The 14873-nt window shown below is 40.4% G+C and overlaps 1 pseudogene; it reads right to left on the bottom strand.

Moving 5' to 3' along the window:
* Positions 1 to 525: 525 nt before the first annotated feature.
* On the bottom strand, positions 526 to 1523 carry LOC102955798 (annotated as a pseudogene).
* Positions 1524 to 14873: the final 13350 nt, after the last annotated feature.

Here is a 14873-nt window from a genome sequence, read left to right as displayed (position 1 = left end):
CATTTGTAACTACCTCCTAGAACCTCGCACAATCCTTATACACAATTGGCATTCATTCAGACTTGCTGAATAAATGAATACTGGGATGAGAACAAGAATACCGGTGGTAAGTCACAGTAGCTTTCACAGAATCAAGAACATAACAGTATGGCTGGAACCATACTCTCTATCTACCAAAACATCCAAAATAAAACTGAAGTTGAGATTATAGACTTAATCATTCAAGAAAGACACTTTTTCTTCACATTTTTAAATTTTAGAAATTCCATAAACTTAAGCAGAGAGGAAAACTGAGGTAAATGCATTATTTTTGTTGTTTTAGAAGCACACTGCGCTAGTTAATTTTATTTGTTCAAGGGCTCATTTGCAAGCATTAAACCAAGCGTGGGCTTGAAGTCTGTGAGTCCAGATTCACATATTTAAGAAGATAAAAGCAAACTGTGATCCATGAATGTGGATGAAAACTAAAGGCTCACGGTTAATCACATTGTAGTTTTTAAATTTCTACAGCCTAGAAGCCATAAGTCACAGGTCGTTTAGGTCTTTCTGGATGTCCCACAAGGTCTCTGAGCTGAGCAAACTCATCATCATTCAGCTTCTGGTTGATAACACTGGTTAATCCCCAAGCATTCAGGATAGATGGAAGGCTCACGGAGACTTTGCTCTCCATGTCATACATTCCCTTCATCATCGTTGACTCTGGAGAAGTCATGGATAGACTTTTCAACACGGATTCAATGAGATCAACCACACTTAATCCAATAGTCCAGCTGGTATATCCTTTTAGCTTGATGACTTCATAGGCACTTTCAACCACTGTCTTATGTACATCTTTACAATTGTCACTGTCATTGTGTTTCCATTTCTGGATTCAGTTCCTGGAGACAAAATACCTCCCACATTCACTTTATTCTGCACAGTCACACTTGAGTTGCCATGTTCTCCCAAAATCCATCCATGGCAGCTGCTGGGATGAATGTCAAGTTTTACAACCAGAAGATAGCAAAATCTAGCTGCGTCTGGATTATACCCACTTCCAATCACACTGTGCTTGGCTAGTCCACTTAATTTCCAGGTAACATATCCCCTGGGATATGAGAATCCACTGGGTTGGAAACCACAATTATGATGCAGTCAGGACTGTACTTGACTTATGTAGGAATAATGAATTTGAAGACATTCACATTCCTCTGTACCAGACTGGGGGGCTCTCTCTCTCCTGCTGGTGGACTCCTGGAGTTACCACCATAATCTTAGAATTGGAGGTCACAGAGTCATCATTACCTGCCAAAATTTAGGTATCTAAAGAAATAAGTTCCCATGTTTCAGGTCCATTATTTCTCCTTTGAGTTTATCTTCCAAAACATCCACGAGCACAAGTTCATCCTCCAGAGATTTTCCCAGAATGCTGATGGCACATGCCATACCAACTTGTGCAACGTCCACTATAGTAATCTTATTGTTTTGGACAATTGCTCTTCTTCTGCAACTGGTGCAATCAGCTTTTCCTTGTGAGTTGCCATTGTGCCCAGGAGAGATGTGAGAATCATGTGAGGAAGATAATAAGGTAAATACTTTCTACTTATAGACCAGAAAGACTTTGGAAAGTTTTCTGAACTCTCTAACATTGTTATCTTTCAGTATAAGGCCTAGAGATGGAACAACTTTACCAAATATTAGGTCAGTTGTTAGCAGAGTAGGGCATGAGCTCAGCTCTCCTGGGTCCATGGTTGCTGCTCTTTCCACCATACTCTTATACTAACCAAACATTTCTTTCTTTTTTTAAATTTTTTTAACGTTTATTCATTTTTGAGACAGAGAGACACAGAGCATGAATGGGGGAAGGTCAGAGAGAGAGGGAGACACAGAATCTGAAACAGGCTCCAGGCTCTGAGCTGTCAGCACAGAGCCCGATGCGGGGCTCGAACTCACCGACCACGAGATCATGACCTGAGCCGAAGTCGGACGCCCAACCGACCGAGCCACCCAGGCGCCCCAAACATTTCTTAGTAAAACACAAAAGTGGTGGGTAGAGAAAACAGGAGCCAATAGCATTAAATTTTAGAATAGGTAAGGAAAAAAAAAAAAAACCTTGTATTTAAATAAACTTATTACAATTAATACTTCAAAAGATATGTAAAACAGGATATATTTAATCAATATCTATTTGTTTACCATACATTTATTAATCATCTACCATATGAAGACACAACACAAGATGTAGGAGATGTAATGATGAATAGATCAGAAGTTGTTCCTGCCCTCATGGAGTTTTGAGTTTAAGGACTAAGGGTCAACAATGAGATTGAGATAACACAATCTGGAGATTAGGCTACTTTGGAGTAAAAATGTGACTACTTACCTGGACCATTCTGTTTAATTAAAATTAACTGAGGAACTGAGATTTTATAGAAATATAAGTAAAGGGGCGCCTGGGTGGCGCAGTCGGTTAAGCGTCCGACTTCAGCCAGGTCACGATCTCGCGCTCCGTGAGTTCGAGCCCCGCGTCGGGCTCTGGGCTGATGGCTCGGAGCCTGGAGCCTGTTTCCGATTCTGTGTCTCCCTCTCTCTCTGCCCCTCCCCCGTTCATGCTCTGTCTCTCTCTGTCCCAAAAATAAATAAAAAAAAAAAAACGTTGAAAAAAAAAAAAATTTAAAAAAAAAAAAAAAAAAAAAAGAAATATAAGTAAAAAAAAAATAGTGCCCATGGGTGGCTCAGTCAGTTAAGCATCCAACTTTGGGTCAGGTCATGATCTCATGGTCCATGAGTTTGAGCCCCACATCAGGCTCTGTGCTGACAGCTCAGAGCTTGGAGCCTGCTTCAGATTCTGTGTCTCCCTCTCTCTCTCTGTCCCCCCCCCATTCATTATCTGCTTCTCTCTCTCTCTCTCTCAAAAATAAACATAAAAAGTAAATTAAAAAAGAAATATAAGTCAAAAATAATCTCTAAGAGAAACTATTTTCAGGTGACTATCCTCTGAAGTTTATTTCTCAATTTTTACATAGAAAATCCTGCACCTTAACAACCACAAATCCAAACCAGTCTTCAATCTCTATATCGAACATCAGTCCCCATTAAAATGTACACAAAGCTGTCTCCAATGACATCTACTGGAGAGAATCAATCTGAAATATATATGAGATCTTCAAGGGAGGTAAAAATAGAAACTTTCAGGAATCTTTGAGGAATAGTAAGTACTTCAAATTTACCAAATAAAGATCCAGGTCTGTACACATATCCACACTTTTCAAAGAGTTTGCAAATCAATCATATCATTAAGGCTCTAGGATTTGAATGGTAACACGTTTTGATATCATGCTGGAGTGGCAATGAAGGCATTGGCTTTCCCAAACTGATCTACTGAAAAGAAAATTCTTCTGCACAAGGGTCTTATAGTAAAGTCAGACGACCCTGCAATCCGGGAGCCCTAGTTTCCTGGACAACATAAACAGAACAGAGACAAGAGCCAAACACAGATATCACCTCCTGGTGGTACTTTGTTAAGATGAGTCCTGGAGGTGCCTAGAAATTCCTAAACTTTCTTTTCCTTGAACTCTCTATTTTCCTAAACTGGAGAAGGAAGAAAGCAGAGCTATGGAGAACTGAGTTGCAAAAGGTGTCAGGATGCTGGATCAGCTTGAGATGACAAGGTATTTCCAAAGGAGCAAAAAGGTCAGAACCAAGGGTGACGAGGATAAAGCTATTACAGAAATCCAGAGCCCAAGGAAAACTTAGGAAGGATGACCATTCTAGGACCCAGAATCCTTCTGTGCTATGACAAGGACTGTTGGTGGTTTGTGAAGTTGACTGTACACCAGGTACTATGCTTACTGCTTTGTGTTACTATCTGTTTAAGTCCGCACAGCTCAATGAGTTTCCATCTCTTCTGCCCCTGACAATTTATCCCAGACTGATATGTCCCAATACCTGTCCTACCCCCGACTCCTAGATGTGTCTCCACAGCATAGACCTCCTTTTCTATCATCTACCTAAATCTTAATGGAGTTGTTTTCATATTTAAATACAATTACTTCTTTCTTTGTGAGTTCATCTCTCCTATTTACAGGTTTTCCAAAAGTACAACTGAAATCCAAATGCCTCTTTGTTAAATAAGAGGGGAAATATGATATTTACCCGGAGGGCACTTTTTATAAAAGGACTGCTGTACACATCAGTGAATATAAAACTGTAAATAACCTTGGAAGGAGGTCAAGGTCTTGGCTAATATTCCTCTTTTTATGCCCTGCTTGGTAATCATCAAATATCTAGTACATGGTCTCCATAGGGCAGCCAGTAAAGAACATTCAGAGGCAGGAACTCTGATGACAGATGACAGAGAAATCTATGATTCCTGGCCTGGTTGCTTTTTTACAGTTTCTACAAGCATGTAAGTCGGCCTCACTCATCAGTCAGTCCAAGCATGTGATAGCAATTGCTCATCCAGTCACTAAAATCAAGGAAGAGGTGGGGAAATCAGCTACAAGCAAAGGTTGATATTGACTGTTAACACCAAAAGGTTGTTTAGCATCACAGCAGACATGACAAAGAAAAGGGAGTTTAGAACAAAGAATCCCTAAATAGCAAAAGAGGTCACAGAGGATAGTGTATTTCCAGCTCTCCTGTCTCAGTTGGTTCTTTGCACTGAGTATTTTAACCATTTTCCTGATTACCAAGGCCATCTCTGATTAAAACAAAGAACAAAGGAAAACATGAGCCTGTTGTTTATGACAGCGTCACACCTGCATGTTTGTGTTAGGTACACATCTGTGTGTGTAACTGTCTCTGGGCATATGTGCATGTAAATGCATGATTGTTCACAAACACACTAAGTGCTTGGAACAAAGTCTGTGGGTTATCATGTAACAGCTATAATAACAAGAATACCTCAGGCACACACTTCTTGGCCTCATATTAAATTTAAGATCCCTTGCTTTATACCCAACTTATATGACTTCCTCCGCCCCCACCCCCACCTGCTTTGAGGATCCAGGACCTTTACCTCCTAGAATAAAAGCTTTGAATGTCCCTTTTCCTTCCTCCAAATAGTCCTCCCATCCACCTGGAGGAGTTGCCAAGGTCCTTAGAGGAAGGGAAACTTTTTCTAAAATACCTGGAGAAGGTTGAAGTGAGTAGACAAGGATACCTGGGTTTCCTGGCCATAATACAGACTGCCTCTTGGTCTTCCCTACAGGTTTTAAAAGCAAGTTCCCCGCTTCCGTAGAAGTCCAACCTTGCCTTATCCATTTTGAACCATCCATATTAACAAGCCTCTTTCTGGCATCATGCTGCCCTGAAGGTATTACGGTTCCTGGTACTTTTAGTTAAGAATCCCAATCTCTAACAAGGAGATCCAGACTCAGCAACATCTGGAAAGAGAAACTGACAAAGAATGGCAACAAATTGCTGCAAGCTGATGGCAGAGAGTAGAATTACTATTAATGGGAAATCATTGAATTTTGGCTTCAGTTAAGCCTGAAACATTAAGCATTTTCTAATGTTTCTCTCTGTGGTAGTAAATTGAGTGAAAATTGTGATTTTTTTAATGGAAGATGTGATGAACCATTCAGCTACAGCCTCAGTTCTTCAGCTGACATTTTCTCTTCTACTGTTTATTTGCTATTTTAGTACTCAGAGCTTTAGAAACACAACTCCTCTTTTTTTAATTTTTATTTTAATTCCAGTCAGTTAACATACAGTGTTACATTAGTTTCAGGTGTACAATATAGTGATTCAATAATTCCATACATCACCCAGGGCTCATCATGACAAGTGTGGTTCCCCATCACCTATTTAACCCATTCCCCCACTCACCTCCCCTCTGATAATCATCAGTTTGTTCTCTCTAGTTAAGAGTCTATTTCAGGGTGCCTGGGTGGCTCAGTTGGTTAAGCATCCAACTCTTGATTTCCGCTCATGAGATCATGAGATTGAGCCCCACAGAGGGCTCCATGCTGAGCATGGAGACTGCTTGGGATTTTCTCTCCCCCTGTCTCTTCCTCTCTCTCCCTCTCTCTCCCCTCTCTCTGTACCTCCCCCACTCACTCTCTCTCAAAATAAATAAATAAACATTACAAAAGAGTCTGTTTCTTAGGGTGCCTGGGTAGCTCAGTCAGTTGAGTGCCCGACTCTTGATTTCAGCTCAGATCATGATCCCAGGGTCTTGGGATAGACCCCCAAGTCAGACTCTCTTTTTCTTGTTAAGCCCCTGCTTAAGATTCTCTCTCCTCTGCCCCTCCCCTGATTGCTCACTCGCTCTCTCTCTTTAAAATAAAAAAATAAGGGGAGGGGAAGGAAAAAAAAAAGAAAAAAAAGAGGTTAGAGTGGGAGAGAGAGCCAAAGCATAAGAGACTCTTAAAAACTGAGAACAAACTGAGGGTTGATGGGGAGTGGGAGGGAGGGGAGGGTGGGAGATGGGTATTGAGGAGGGCACCTTTTGGGATGAGCACTGGGTGTTGTATGGAAACCAATTTGACAATAAATTTCATATATTGAAAAAAATAAAATAAAATAAAATAAAAAAATAAGAGTCTATTTCTTGGTTTTATTCCTTTTTTCCCTTGTGCTGTTTCTTAAATTCCATTTATTAGTGAAATCATATGGTATTTGTCTTTCCCTGAATGACCTATTTTGCTTAGCCTAATACTCTTTTGCTCCATCCGTGTTGTTTCAAATAGCAAGACTTCATTCTTTTCTATGATTGAGTAATATTCTTGTGTGTGTGTGTGTGTGTGTGTGTGTGTGTGTGTGTGTGTACCACATCCTCTTTATCCATTCATCAATCGATAGATACATGGGTTGTTTCCATATTTGTCTGTTATAAACATAGGGGTGCATGTATCCCTTTGGATTAGGAAACACAACTCCAGTTAACCAAAGTTTTTCCTGTACAATTTGCTAAGAATCCAAGGTGAGTGAATCATTATTCAATGCCACTTTTCTCAAAGTTTAAATTTAACTTTATACTAGTTTTGAAAAGTGATATTGATCTTTATTGGTGTGTCTCAGATCATTGGTTGTGACAAGAAATGGTCTACTTTTTTCCAAAAACTGTCTCCCAACTGTGCTGTGTTACTCTCCTTTCCTGATGGGCAATATTTCCCTTAGTGACATCTTGGTCTGACTTCTTGGTTTTCTTGTCACCTTAACTTATTAAAGGAGTAATATTCAAACACACAAGACTTCATGTGAAGTGATAATCTCAATCTTAATTGAAACATATTTAGTATGAGGGAAGAAGACTCATGTTGCATGGTGTATGTGTAGGTGAGAAGGGGGGGGTTATAATCTCTGCCTTTAAACATTTGGGGATTATTTGGAGGAAGAGACAGAAGACTTGGACTCTATAATTTCAAAAGTTAGGTCTCAGTGAGGGATGTTTCCCAGAGACAGATTTAAACTCAATATATGGAAATTCTGCCTACAAATTAGTTGTCCAAAAATAGAAAGGCTGACTTATAAAGTTGCACATATTCCTACATCAGATAAAAGGTTGCTCAGGGAAGAATCCTTCATTATTCCTTTTACTCCTCCCCACTCACTCACACCCACCAGCCCCAGCCAACATCTCATCCATTAGCCAATCCTGCCAGGCCTACCTTGGATCTATATTCCTGTTGACTGTCCTCGTACAACCATCATCACTTACCGCCTTGAATACTGGAGTAGTCCCTTACTTGGAACAGCCTCCTGACTTGCTTCTTCCACATTAGCCTTCCTACAATCTTCCACCAACAGCCAGACTGGTGTTTATAAAATACTAATTACATTATGTCTGATTCTGCCTGTAAAGCCTCTGTGATCTCTAATGGCATTTCAATAAAATCCACATTTCTTCTTAACAGAAGACCATGGGGGAGGGGGAGGGGGAGGGGGAAAAAGTTACAGAGAGGGAAGGAGGAAAACCATAAGAGATTCTTAAATACTGAGAACAAACTGAGGGTTGATGAGGGGTGGGGGAGAGGGGAAAGTGGGTGATGGGCATTGAGGAGGACACCTGTTAGGATGAGCACTGGGTGTTGTATGGAAACCAATTTGACAATAAACTATATATGTAATAAAAAAAATCCACGTTTCTTACCACGACCACCAAGACCTACAGTGGTCTTGTGCCTGCTGACCTCTATCTGAGTGTATCCCATTTTACTCACGTCTGAGGCTGATAGTCACCAGCCTCTTCAATTGCAGGACTCCTTGATGAGTCCTGGATGTGCCGAGCCAATCATTTCAGGTCCTTTGAACTTGCCATTTCCTTTGTCTGGAAAACCAGGGTCCACATGGTCCACTCCTTCTTGTTATGCATTGTAAGGCTCAAATGCCACCTCTTCAGAGTGGCTTTCTATGCTTCCTAGTCCAAGATGCCCACACTACTTCCTTGATCTCTCTGAATCACATCACTCTATATTATATTGTTTCAGAATAGCACTTAATAGAATTGACTTATCCCCTCATTCAGAAAATAATTATTAAGTGCTTACTATGTTTCAGATGCTTTTTGAGGCAGTGGAAGTAGGTGAACACAAGAGCAAAATCCATGCCCTCGTAGAAGTTAAGTTGTAGTTAACATTCTCCATCGCAGTCCACATTATGTTCACTTTTCGTTCATTGTTTGTTTCCTTCCACTAGACCTCCACAAGGCAGCGATCTTGGAAGCCTTTTTGTTCCTAAAAGAGTACCACTAAATAACTGTGGCCCAATAAATATTTTAAAGAATGAATAAATGAATAGAGACTTTTGAAAACATTTAAATTCCTTAGATTAATGAATTCTATCCATCAAAGCACCTAGTTTCCTTCTCTTCTTAACCCAATGTCAAAGCTAAGAGGTTTTAAAGAAAATCTGGTCCCATGCTATTTAAACTATGGACAAGAGAGCAGCAGCAGCATCTGAGGCCAAGTTACAAATGCAGAGCTTCAGGCCCCATATTCCAGAACTACTGGATCAAAATTGGCATTGGATAAGATCTCAGGTAATTCCTGTGCACAGAGTTTGAGAAGCACTAAGATAGTCCATTTACCTTATGTTAGAGATAGTAAACCGAGGCCGAGAGAGGACGTGGACTGCCCAGGGAATAAGATCATATTCTTATTTGATCCTTCTTTCCTTTAAACCATGAAGCTTCCCAGGTTTCACATTTGTAGTTCAGTAGGGGTCAGAGGCCAAATTTTGAAACCTGCACAGTGACACCCATGGTGAGTATTTCTAGAAGCCTGGCCCTCAGGACCCCTGATGTCTACCTGCAAATGTGCCTGCCACCTTCACATCCTACTCTATCCAGCACCCACTCTTGAGTGATTTCTAGAGGGGAGTGCTTTCTCTCAGAGGTCGTTCCTTTGTGTGCACGTAGGTCCTGTTTCCTCAATAACAAAAATTATTTTTGTCATTTTATTCTCAATAGTCAGGAAGTTCTCATCTGAAACCTTTTTTTTTTCTTTTCTTTCTTTCTTTCTTTTTTAGGGAGTGTTGTTTTCAGCTCATCTTACAAGAGAGATGCAAATGTTCTCTCTGTATTATTTCTGTGCATACGTGCCTTTGCTGGCAGAGCCCTGGCTTACAGTCTCGGGGCTGATGTTTTCCTCGCTCCAGTGACTCGGACTCTGCAATGCAGTAGAAGTTGTCTCTGTGATTGAGCAGCTTCTGACCTGCCCCGTTCTTACCGGACTGTCAGGCTTCCTCTGCAGAGAAGCTGCTGGTGATGCTGTTCCATTTCTAAGGTCTCCAGGAGATGTCTAGCAAATAGCATTCCTTTGGTTTAACAATTAGCAGGGAAAAGAGGACTTTCAAAGGTTGTATTTTATCTCTTGTAGTCAAATATCTGCATTTGGAGCCTTTAGCCGAGGCTCTGCCTGAAGATGGTTCTGTCCCCTACATGGCCCAGCACCGATGCACCTTTTTTCACATCAAATCTCGGCACTAAAAGAGCAAGAAGAATCTACAGTAATAAATGTGAAAAATCAGTCTAAATTCTCACCTTGAAAAAGGTAAAACTGGTTCTTCTCTCATGCAGATGGATTTGAAATACTGCAGTAAATACTGACCTAGTAGTACAAATAAGGAAAAGACATAATTTGCCTTTCCTTAATTGTAGAGGCCGTAGCAGGGGTTTGGGAGCCAGATGGATTTGGGTTTGGATCACAGTTCTGCTGCGCTACCCACACTGTGACCTTGAGCGTAATACTTAATCTCTCCAAATCAAGGATTCTGTATCACAATAAGGGATTAATCCACCCCCAAGGGACACGTTAAAGCTTCCTGAGGCTCCTGGGATGCAGTGGCATCAACAGACGTAGATGCTTTTGCAGCTGTGATTATTAGCAGTGGCAGCCCTTAATGGTGCAGGTAATGGTGTTGGTGGCATATAAATATACCATGTGCAGTCATTCAGATAAGTGGCTGTGGACCTGGGATTTAAATTGATTTAAAACGTGTTTAAGTGTATACCCAATGGATGTGGATAATCAGTCAACAGGGAATGGTAATTAGCAAATTCCTGAACCGTGGCTCTATCTGCAAGGCCAATAGACAATTACCTGCTGACTCAGAAGGTCACAACATGAGGTGACAGTATTGGCTGAAGTGGTCCTCGTCTGAGCGGGACAGGGCCCAAGCTGGGGTGGTGGCCTGGGTAGGAGCTCAATGTATCAGAAGACAAGAAATAGGATTGAAATTCTGAATCAGGATCTCTGGGATTAGAACCTTGCTATCTGAACCTTCCCCTGCGGTCTCTATGCACACAAACTTTTGATAATCTCTGGTTAAAAAAAAAAAAATGCCTCCCAGTACACTGTCCGTTCAGACAGCACTAATCCATGAAAACGAGGCCTTGGTCAAAACAAATAATTACATGTATGAGACAACTAAACAGCATGAGGCAAAGGATTTCCCCACAATCTTATCCATCTTTATACATGCAACCCACTCTCCATTTCCTGGCAACATATACAGGATTAAGGACTTTCTGAAATGTGCAGAAATGGCCTATCCCTTTTATGAGTGAACTTTATCTGTTTTCCCATTTTGTGAAATTCTAGTATATTTTATATAGCATGTAAAACATTAGATGCAATTAATACCAGAGAAGTGGACAGGAATTTACTCTCTCAACTCTACATTTTTAGTTGTCACATAATTGTCTATCAGTCAATTACCAAGTATTTACTAAGCACCAAAACTGGCCAATTGCCTAGGGAAGGATAAGGTCCAACACCTTTTCCCACACATTTTACAATCTAATATAGAATAAAGAAATGCAAGGAAGAAGTAAATACTAAAAGAGTTACTATTGAAAATGAATACATTGATAGAAGTAATAGCAACAACAACACCCATTCACTGAATGCCTCCTATAAATCACAAACCATACTAGATATTTATATAAATTATACCTGATTCTTGCAACAGCAATACAAGAGAGGAACCATCTCCTTATGTTACATAAGAAACTGAGGCTCAGAGAGGTTAAGATATTTGTTCAAGGTCATATGGGAAAAAATGGAAAGGCTGAAGTTCACACTTCTAAAGTCATTACTTTTTTAAAATTAGGAGTATGGAGAAAGAATTCTCAATGATACAAATATATCGCCAGATCATCTCGTCCATGCTGACATGGGGGATGAGGTTGAGAACTTGGTCAAGGGCATGAAGCTAACAAGAACTCAGGTATCTTTACTGCAAACTGAATCCCTGCATCAAAAGTGTATAGTATCACACTCATCTATTCAATACCAGACAATTATAGCTCAGCAACTTTCTGTCCTCTTCCTCACCTCCTTCCCTTCTTCCCTTCTTCCCTGCCTCCCTGTCCCCTTCCCACATCAGTCAACAAGCCTCAAAATAGAATATATTTAAACTAACAATTCTTGAATATGTTCGGTCTATGGACCATGTCATCTAGAAAATGTGTTATGCTTTTTCATGCTTCTCTGCATCTTCATAGGCAAGTCACTGCCTAGAACGCCAGTCATGCCCATCTTGAGTAGGTAGACCTCATTTCATGGCCTGTCCAAATATGTGTCTCTAGATGAAGCCCTTTGCCAACTCACCTGTGCCAACTTAGTCATTCCCCCATCTGTGCCTTCACAGCCCCCACTACTTTGCTTCATCAAAACACTAAGTTTTAAACTCCTTGAGAGTAGAAACTATTTTTCCTTCATTCTTTATCCTCAGTATCTAACTTAGGACCAAGAATTAACAGGTGCTCAAAAGTCTAAGTGGATGGTTGATGAAAAGATGGGCATAGTTTTGCCTCAATTTTTAGTGGACCCCAGAAGGCCTTAGCAGTACAGAAACAATCTTCTCCTACTGAAAAGTTAGCATAGTCAGCCATTTCCAGACCTGGAGAGACAATGAGAGGAGATCATGGCCATGGGAGAAAACTGTCAGAGTCCTCAAGGGAGCCCGAGGGACAGTCAACATTACTATAATTAATTGAAAGAGATTATGGATTGTGACTGTGGCAGGAAACACTTTTGCCATTAGAAAATGGAGGTTTACTGGATAGAATTATTCAGAAAGCTAGTGTGTTTTCAAACATCCCGACCTTTTTCTATTACTTCAGTATAAAAGCTCCTGGCCTCTCTATTTGACATTCTCTCCCCAACAGACTCACATTATTATATAGACCATCTTCCATTCTCACTGATCACTCTTGTGTTTTCTCCTCTTTAATAAAAGCTGCTCTCGGGATGGAACATTTTATCAACTATTAGTAACTTAGCATGGATTGGAATGACTCCTTCTACGAGTAACTCTCTAGACTGATTTGACATCAGTCAGTAACAACATAGCGTGAACTTAAAGTAACTTGGAATAAATCCCTGAGGAGTTTCCATCCTGGAAAACAGGGCTTTGGGCTCTAAGAAAGGAATCAGGGCTCAGAAAAGGAAGGAAGAATGGTGGGGAAGCTCTCCATGGAGTGTCTCAAAATATCTGAAGTGGGCAGTCACCTAGCCCAATATTATTGTTCTCATTGAAACTATTGATGATTATTATGCCCAAGGCACTGTGCTAGACACTTAAATGAGCATAACTTACGATCCTCACAATAATCCTATGAGTCAGCTCATCCTATTTATCACTTTTGTCTCAACTTCAGGGTTTTTTGACTGCCATTCAACTGTACTAGAACCCTCCCCAAACATCTTATATTATTTCTCAACAGCATTGATCACAATTTTATTTATAGGATTGTATATGTAGGTGTACAATATCTTCCTAAGAAGATATTAAACTAAGAAGATATTAGACATTAGATTCTAAGTCCATTAAGATAATGATCATATCTGCTTTATTTTTATCTATGGCTCTATCCCTAGCAACTAGCAAAAGGCCTGCCTCATAAGAGGTATCCAATAAAAGTCTTTCGGTTCATGAATGATTGAAAGGAGCAAATATCATATAACTCTTACTAAACCACTTTACAAAGGAAGTCAAGGTCAAGGTCAAGTTTTAATAGCTTGAATATAGCTGAACCAGTTCTCCCAGGTGTGCTTGACTCCCAAACACATGCACTTTCGACTACTCACTGTCCCTCTTTCAGCTTCAGGCAGGAACATACTTGTTAATGGGGTATCAGCCGTGCACCCACCTTCTTTCTCCTAATCCTCCCATACAAATATATAGACGAACGTCTTTTGATGTCTGCATTAGAATCTTACTCATAAGCTTTGGATAGGCCAGCTACTATTATCAGATCAAGAGGTCTTCTAAAGAAAGCCAAATTTATTACTATATTATTTTCTCTGTTGTTTTTCTGGATAAGGAATGGCAACCGGATTTTAAAATAAAAAGAAATCAAGATAAGAATAGTTCTAGAAAACATCCATCCAGGAGGCACTCTACAAGCAGAAAAGCATTTTGTGGCTTGAAGATAAAGCATCACACATATATGCTGTAACTGCAGGAAGAATTCTGGAGAGTACAGAAGAAAACACTGACACTCCATTGAGGCCCTGTGCCTGGGGAATAAGAGCTTGGGCCGGGGGACCAGATGACACTAGTGAGCCCCAGATCCTCCTATGTCATGTTGATAAAACCTGCTGAACAAAGTTGTCCTGAGAACTGAATGATATGCTATATTTGGAAAGTGCTTATAAAAGCCTTCATAAATGTGACAAGTTGAAGGCTGACAAAACAAAGACTGGGAAATGGCCATCGTATTTTATTGGACTGCCCAAATTCACAAGAAGCTCATGACATGTTTGAAGAGACAGAATCAGGGCTTATAAAGAATCCTGACATTTTAGTATCTGGGGCCAGTAAAGCTGTACAGTATTTTAATCTAAGAATCATTTTAGGCTTGGTTACCGTAGACTTTGCCTGCTGTAGAAAATAATGCTCACAGAATCTATCAGCCTCCTGCTTAGCTCCAAGAGCAAGTTAAAAAGCCATTGGTATCATGTGCAGCACAAACTTAGATTAAGCAATTTATAGGCAGAAGAGAATGTCTAATTTGCACATAACTGATGGCAGGAAAATGAAAGATAAGTTCATAACATTTCAGCTGACTCTGCAGTACAGCTTGGCTTTTTATTTTTATTTCCTTCAAAGTTAAAAGGAACAGAAACACAAGCACAATGATTTCACTGCTTGTGGATGTGACTCTTTGTCCTGTACTCAAAGCTCTGCATGATCTGGCTGAAACCTCCCAGGATTCCAGGCTCACCTGTGAGGGGTTCACTGATGGAATCACCTATACATGGTCCCCCCCCCACTCCCCCGAGGATGCCTTTTGCATTCCCAGCTCATGGTGTCCCTCTTATCCATACAGTCATGAATGAATTTATTCTTTCATTCAAATGAGTCGCTTTCTGGTGTTGGGAGATGCTGATGAATATGACAGGCATGGACCCTTACCTCAGGGACTATATAGCCTGACA

The sequence above is a fragment of the Panthera tigris genome, chromosome A3, assembly GCF_018350195.1.
Source record: "Panthera tigris isolate Pti1 chromosome A3, P.tigris_Pti1_mat1.1, whole genome shotgun sequence".
Taxonomy (NCBI): domain Eukaryota; kingdom Metazoa; phylum Chordata; class Mammalia; order Carnivora; family Felidae; genus Panthera; species Panthera tigris.
Note: the sequence above shows the minus strand (reverse complement) of the source record. Positions and strands in the feature narration are given on the sequence as shown.